The sequence below is a fragment of the Herpailurus yagouaroundi genome, unplaced genomic scaffold, assembly GCF_014898765.1.
Source record: "Herpailurus yagouaroundi ecotype Mexico unplaced genomic scaffold, PumYag 162, whole genome shotgun sequence".
Lineage (NCBI taxonomy): Eukaryota > Metazoa > Chordata > Mammalia > Carnivora > Felidae > Herpailurus > Herpailurus yagouaroundi.
Genome location: NW_024412403.1, coordinates 56,970,419 through 56,979,056, shown reverse-complemented (window position 1 = coordinate 56,979,056; position 8,638 = coordinate 56,970,419).

Sequence of the window (8,638 nt, the reverse complement as noted above, 5' to 3'; positions counted from 1 at the left end):
AAACAAAGTATATCCAATCAGCCCATCCCAAACACCAAGTCAATGCTGGACTCTCTACTTACTTCCTTGTTCCTGATTCTTTATCCTATAAAAGCTCCTGCCTTCACCATTTTACAGTTCTTTAGACTTTTGGGAACAGAGGGTGCCCAGTGTATGAAGTGTTAAATAGTGTTTGTTTGTATTACCTAAATTGTCTCCTTTTAATAATTTTAACAAAGGTCAGAAATAAAAGGGAAAAAAAGAGAAAAAGGAGATTGGATTTCACTGTCTACCTGTTGAATCTTAACAAAGACTGAATCCTGTTACAATATACCATCTGTTGCTACTTGCAATTTAAATACAAAAATGCATAGTGACAATCCACGAAAGCACAGTATTGAAAACACAAACTCAAGTACAATTAAGTATAATTGACTACTCACTCAATTCAGTATAATTGAGAGAAAACTGGCTAGGAATCAAAACATAAAAACCATTGAAGAGGGGCACCTGGGTGGCTCAGTCGGTTAGGCATCCGACTTCTGCTCAGGTCATGATCTCACAGCTCATGAGTTCAAGCCCTACGTCGGGCTCTGTGCTGACAGCTTAGAGCCTGGAGCCTGTTTCAGATTCTGTGTCTCCCTTTCCTTCTGCCCCTCCTCTGCTCACACTCTGTCTCTCTCTCTCTCAAAAATAAAATAAACATTAAAAAAAAAAAGATTTAAAAATACCATTGAAGAATTTGCACCTTCCAATTTAATCACAGATACATCTTGGTACCTATTACCCATAATCTGCCAAAATGACTTTCCAAGCATTCAGTTGGTCTAAACGCCAAAGTTTTTACACCCAGAATCCAGGCTCAGCAATCACTCCCAAGGATTACAGTTTTCACCAAGACAAATGGCCAAAGTGCCAAAGCATCTTGTTTCAGTTTATGAACGCATTCTCTCTTCTAATAAACTGGGCAGTGTTCTTATTAATGTAAATATGGAATTCAGCTTCTCCAGTGTATATGAATTCAGTAAGATTTCCCTAAGGGCACCTGGCTGGCTCAGTTAATAGAGCATGCAACTCTTGATTTCGAGGTTGTAAGCTCAAGCCCCACTTTGGGCATGGGGCATACTTAAAAATAAATAAATAAATAAATAAATAAATAAATAAATAAATAAATAAACAAACAAACAAACAAAAAGAAGGAGGAGGAGGAGAAAGTATGGAAGAGGAAATCTTTAAAAAAGAGAGAGAGAAAAGTTTTGGGGGTACCTGGGTGGCTCAGTTGGTTAGGAGACCGACTTCAGCTCAGGTCATGATCTCACAGTTCGTGACTTGGAGCCCCCCATTGGGTTCTGCACCATGCAGAGCCTGCTTGGGATTCTCTCTCTTCATCTCTCTCTGCTCCACCCCCATTGGCGCACACGCGCTTGTGCATGTGCTTTCTCAAATCCATATTTCCTGGGGCGCCTGGGTGGCGCAGTCGGTTAAGCGTCCGACTTCAGCCAGGTCACGATCTCGCGGTCCGCGAGTTCGAGCCCCGCGTCAGGCTCTGGGCTGATGGCTCAGAGCCTGGAGCCTGTTTCCGATTCTGTGTCTCCCTCTCTCTCTGCCCCTCCCCCGTTCATGCTCTGTCTCTCTCTGTCCCAAAAATAAATAAAAAACGTTGAAAAAAAATTAAAAAAAAATCCATATTTCCTAAAAACATGGATTAGAAGTCTGAACATCAGCCTCCTTATGCTGAGTAGATGACCCCACTGGTTCAACCACACCTGTGTACTCATCACCACTACCATAGAAAACCAGATCCTTATGATCTCTTAAGTAACAACTTGTATTTACTGAAAATTAATTCTCTCTTTTTCCATATATACCTGACTGAGACTCCTGCCACTCATTTTCATTTTGCACGTGTGTCTATTCCATTCTGCGTTGGGTTCTTTTCTAGGAGCAGGGGTGTCATAGCGGGCTAGACAAACAGCAGCTTTTCCTCCATGGCTGATATCCTTGTGGAGGTAGACAGAAAAGCAATATGCAAACAAATAGGCGGGACCAATTTCAAATAGCAGTTAGTGCTATGTGGAGGAGAGAGTTAGGAGACAGAACGGTGGAGGGAAGGTGGCTTCTTTAGAACGAGAGGTCCAGAAGAGCTAGGGAAGTGATATGTGAGCTGAAAAGGGAAAAAGCCATGAGGCCATGGAGGGGGAAGTATTCCGGCAGAAGGCAAGGCAGACATGAAGGCCTTGAAGGGACGATAGGTCTGACATACTGTGCCCTGGAGCAGGGTGAGCCGTTCAGAGAGGTAGGCTAAGGTCCCTGTCACACTGGAATGAGTTTAGGTTTTCATCTAAAAAAAATTCATCTAAATTTACTAGGATTTTCAAGATTTATATTTTAAAATGTCTGACACTCAAGTGTTGAGCACTGGCTTAATGGTAGGCATTGAAATCACTGTAGAGAATCAACTGGTGTTTGGAATTACTACCCAAAGGCTGGTACTGCTCAGGGTCTCCTGACTCCCACCTCGCAACCCCCAGCATTGGTAACTCCTGGGAACTGGGTTGAAAATGCAGGACCTTAGGCCCCTCCCCAGATATACTGAATCAGAATCTGCATTTTATTATTTTTTTAATGTTTATTTTTGAGAGAGGGAGAGAGCACACGAGAGGGGGAGGGACAGAGAGAATCCCAAGGAAGTTCCATACTGTCAGCTCAGAGCCCAACATGGGGCTCGAACTCACAAACTGTGAGATCATGACCAGAGCAGAAACCAAGAGTTGGATGCTCAAAGGACTGAGCCACCCAGGGGCCCCAGAATCTGCATTTTAATAAACTCCCCAGGTGATGCATGAGAACTTTAAAGTTTGAGAAGTGCTTCCTAAGGCAGGGGGGTCTCAACCTTGACTGTATTCTGCAATCACCTGGGGAGCTATTAAAAAAAAAATACGGATGCCCCTATCAGAGGCTGGTGTAATTGCCCTGGGGTGTAACCAGGGCATCAGGAATTTTAGAAGCTACACATCTTCCAAAGTTTGAAAACCACAGCCCTCAGACAGCAGTGGGTGACTGGTAGCTGTTTTCAGGCTCAGCGTATTTCCCCTGGGCTGTTTTTCTCTATTTTCCCTGGCAGCAGTTCCCAGGGATGCTCTTTGTTTTCCTTTCTCTGATCACTAGTAAAAGTGCTGCTCTCTCTGAGGATTTTCAGAACTGACCGCATTGACAAAAACAGTCTGGCTGTCCCTAAAGACAGACACAGTCGCTTTTAACGTGAAGGATTAACTGCTCTCTCTACCAGGCCACAGGCTGTCAAACAGAACAACCTTGAACAAGTTACAAAACCCACAATGTTCTTACAAAAGTGATTCTGAGTCTGAAGTTCCCAATTCCCTTCAAAGGTTAGGCCTAGAATCAAGAATTCATCTCTGTCAGGCTCCAGCTTTTCAAGTGGTCATGCGTTCAGGGAAGACCTTTTCTTCCAATTTAGTGATTGTGGTAGAGAAAAAGGTGGTACTTGGCAGTTAATTTACATCTCTGAGGACTTGGTCCCTTCCAGGTCCCACCCCGTATGGGAATGAGCTTCGGGACATTTCCTGTCTCCCCTTTAGGTCACTTCTTGGGTGGACTTCTGATGAAGACATGGAGGGTCCCACAATCCCTAAACTGCAGTGAAAGTCTACACCAGCTCTCCCTCCCTCCATAAACTGATTTTTCTTTTCACATTTAACTCCTCATATTGAGTCAAGAGGGCTGTAAGGAAAAAGAAAGGGACACTCCAAATTTTTACAGAATGATTTAGCCTCAGTGTAGTACTGCAAAATGTTTGTATAAATCACCTTTTTTTTTTCTTTCAGTTTTTATTGGGTGTACTTTAATCTCAGCCAGAAGGAAATACAGCCTTGCCTAATGTGGCTTCAGATGCCTTCAATAACCCAGGTAGGTGGGGTGGCAAGACTTTCCAAGCATAGACATTACAAAACCCATTGATGAATCAAATGTTCATAACCACACAACAAATCCTAGAAATGTTTACAGCAAACAAGTTCAAAATGAACAACTCCATTTTGTATTATTTCTCAACCAGTTTTTAGACAAAAAGGAATTAATAGCAAGAAACCAAGGGTAACTGCAACAAATAAAAATAAGTAAAAAGTAGGGGCGGGGCACCTGGGTGGTTCAGTTGGTTTAGCATCTGACTTCGGCTCAGGTCATGATCTCATGGTTCAAGAGTTGGAGCCCCACCTCAAACTCTGTGCTGACAACTCAGGGCCTGGAGCCTGCTTCAAATTGTGTGTCTCCCTCTCTCACTGCCCCTCCCTCATTCACATTCTGTCTCTCTCTCTCTCAAAAATAAATAAACATTAAAAAAAAAAAACATTTAAAAAGTAGAGGCACCTGAGTTAGTATAAATCACCATTCTAATGGGAAGTTTGCACTCTTGTTTTTAATGTTTATTTATTTATTTTGAGAGAGAGAGCAGAGAAAATCTGAAGCAAGCTCTGGCTGTCAGCTCAGAACCCGAGTTGGGGCTCAATCCCATGAACCATGAGATCATTACCAGAGTTGAAATCAAGAGCTGGACACTTAACCAACAGAGCCACCCAGGCACCATGGGGAATGTGTGCTATTTTTTTATTATGTTTATGTATGTTTATGTATTATTTTTTAAATTATTTTTATCATTATTCTTTTAACTTACATCCAAGCTAGTTAGCATATAGTGTAATACTGATTTCAGGAATAGAATTTAGTGATTTATCACTTACATATAATACCCAGTGCTCATCCCAGCAATGCCCTCCTTAATGCCCATCACCCATTTAGCCCATCCCCCCACCCATCACCCTACAGCAACCCTCAGTTTGTTCCCTGTATTTTAAGAGTCTCATTTTTCATTTGTTTGTTTTGCTTTTTAGATTCCACAAATAAGTGAAATTATATAGTATTTTTCTGGGAAATGCAAATCCAAACCACAATGAGATTATTACCTCACACTCATCAAAATGCCTAGTATCAAAAAGAAAAGAAATAATAACAAGTGTTGATGATGATGTAGAGAAAAGGGAACCCTTGTACACTCTTGGTGGGAATGTAAATTGGCACAACCACTGTGGAAATGAATATGGAAGTTCATAATTAAAAAATTAAAAATAGGAGGGGTATCTGGCTGGCTCAGTTAGCAAAGCATGCAAATATTGCTCTTGGGGTCATGAGTTCAAGACCCACATTGAGCATAGAGCCTACTTACAGAAGATAAATTTTTAAATGTTTAAAAATTAAAAATAGGAAAAATTTAAAATACCATGTAATCCAGTACTGGGTATTTACTCCCCAAAAATGAAAACACTAATTTGAAAAGATATATGCCCCCCTTTCTTTGTTGCAGCGTTATTTACAACCACCAAGATGTCAGCAAGCCCTCTTGTTCAACTATAGACCCCAACAGTTAAAAGCAGAAATAGACAGGAGTGCTTAACTCACACTCTAGCTAAAACTCATTGTGCTTATTTCTTTTTTTTTTTAATTTTAATTTTAATTTTTTAAAATTTACATCTGAATTAGTTAGCATATCATTGTGCTTATTTCTTATCACACTTTTTTGAGGTATCAAGAAAGACATTGTGCAATGACCAGAACATTCCAACAGCCAGACCAGAAAAGCCCTGATACCAATGGAGGAATGACTAGAAGATCATACCCCACACTTCCCCTTCCTGACCTACAATCATGGACTGAACACGTATAGTGACGCCCATCCATGATCACTCTGCCTGCTCTCTATCATGTATTTCTTTGAACCTTTCCTATAAAACTCTAGGTGCCCATCTTGCTGTGGGAGAGGTCAGTTGTTAAGTCCTGAGCCTGCCACCACTCCCCACTCTCCCTTCCTCTTTTCCAAACTGTTGGCCCTTGAGTTATTGGGTTTCTCTTTCAATAGTTTATCCAAGTTTCTTGGGCAACAGTGTTGGCAAACCCAGCCACAGACTATACTATTAGTCCAGCCCTCTCAGGATTCTGTGGGATGGAGCAATGGACTGGGGAAGTGACGGGGCTTGCCTATTGGTTTCCTGAGTTAGTGGATGCGATAGATCAACCAGTAACAAAGATATGGAAGCAACCCAAATGTTCATTGATAGATGATGGATAAAGAAGATATGATACACACACACAGAGAATGGAATATTATCTAGTTTGAATCGCCTTTCTAAAGTATCTTAAGCAAAAAACTATGAAGACAGCAGCTCATTCTCTTTAAGGTTTTTTTTTTTTTAAGCTTATTTATTTATGTTGAGAAAGAGAGCAAGAGTGAGCAGGGGAAGGTAAGAGAGGGAGGGATAGAGAGAATCCCAAGCAGGTTCCCCCCTGCCAGCATAGAGCCTGATATGGGGCTCAAACTCATAAACCATGAGATTGTGACCTGAGCTGAAATCAAGAGTCGGACGCTTTATGCTTAACCGACTGAGCCACACAGATGCCCCTCTCTTTGTTTTCTAAACTTCGAATCTCAACCAGTAAGCATTTTAAATCTACCACATGACAACTAGGTAGCCAAAGTATTGAAACCGTCATCTATTAAGGATCAGAATAGAATGATAAATAACTTCATGAAAATGCAAACTTCATTCAAAACTAATTTAAAAAATTAGATTTAAGACTTGTGTCCCTTACTTATAATAAATATTAGTATTTACTAGCCAATACTTCAAGAGAACTAAAAAAAATATTTGTGAAAAAAGAGAGAAGGGAGCAGTTACAAGTTGTTTCACAGTGGTGATGTTATAGTCTGCCTTCTCTCTAATGTTCAAACTGTGGAAAAATATTGTACTCTTTGAGTCCATTTGTATAGTATTCTTTTTTTTTTTTTTTCAACGTTTATTTATTTTTGGGACAGAGAGAGACAGAGCATGAACGGGGGAGGGGCAGAGAGAGAGAGGGAGACACAGAATCGGAAACAGGCTCCAGGCTCTGAGCCATCAGCCCAGAGCCCGACGCGGGGCTCGAACTCACGGACCGCGAGATCGTGACCTGGCTAAAGTCGGACGCTTAACCGACTGCGCCACCCAGGCGCCCCTGGATAGTATTCTTATGATGGCTTTGAGTCTAGGCCAAGAGTAATTGGAATTAATTCAGGAATTAGGCTCATTTATTATGTAACATCTGGTCCTTGCTTGTTCTTTCACTCATATTGCAATCAGGGGTACCCCTCTTGGACACTTTGAATTTCATTCCCCTCCTAAGCACTAGTTTTTCTACTCTTAGTACTGTCATCTTAAGCATATTGAATATAATCAGTGACTTCATTACAAATGCATTATATTTTCCATGCTTTGTCCCTGATCAAATTTATTCCTACCCTAGGGCCTTAGCACTAGCTCTAGCCTCTGCTTAGAATGTTCTTGCCTCCGCTGTTGATGTAACTGGCTCCTTATTTGATTCTCAGCTGATCAGTTCCCTCCTCAGAGAGTTTTTGCCTGACCACCCAAACTAAAGTAGTCCCTGCAACATTCTCTATCACATGACCTTATGTTCTTTTCCCCCAGCACTGGACACTACCTGAAATGATCTGGTTTATTTATCTCTCCTTCCACTAAAATGAAGCTTTCTGTGCTTGGGGGTCCTTGTCTGTCTATTTATAGCTATATCCCTAGCACCTAGAATTGTATATGGGATATAGTGGGGGCTCACTAACTATTGCTGACCGTCTTTCAGAAATGTGTTGTAAATTTGCTACTACCATCTCATCTAGCTCTGGTAACTGGAATAAAACATTGTGTTTACTTTCAGTGCATCAGAAAGACAACAGAAATTTTTAAATATATTATTGTTTTTTCAAAAGACCCGGAAATTACTATTCTTTAATAATAAAACAGCAGATCTTGGAGGTAGAATTGCAAACCTGAGATTTTCTTCCCCTCCCCAAAAGTCAGAGAAGAACAAAAAAACAGAAATTGGACTTTCACGCTATTTTAATTTCTGTCACTGTGACTAAAACTCAGATTGGATTCACGGTCTCAGAAAGATATCCTGGGCTATGGTGATATAGAACACAGAGAGAGAATCATGAAGATAAATCTCGGCATGAAAGCATCTTAATAATATTGATAACTTATAGAACACTTTACAAGTAAGTTTATCTCAAAGAAAAGTTTTACTGCAGTCATGGATCTATAATCAATTACCAAGATAATTCTGTTTTGTTTCTGAAAAAATATGCTTTGCTTTGTAAGCATTGCTGATAATCTGATAAACCATAGCAATCTTGGGAGAAAGAAAATTCTTTTATGCTATTTTGCTATCTTTTATGCTATAATCCACCACCAGAGTTAATATCACGTTTAGGTTTTCTATAAATTTCTTCTTCCCTCATTCCTGACTGCTTTAATTCCAGCAGCGGATTCCACATCTGTTTAAAGAAGGATTTTATTTTTTAAACTCTGCATGTGTCTCTGGTTTTCACATATAACATGCCTTATTTTGGGATGTCATATTCCTGCAGAAAGATGAAGAGATTATCTGCTACTTGGACTTCTCTTTAGCTTATTAGGTATTTAACTTCACTGTAGCATGCCAGATGTTATCTAGTTGGCAAATCCGTGCTTTCTTACACATCTGTGTGCTCATCCTCCCTTTTAATTCTCCAGCTGTATTATATTCTTCCTCCTTGTAT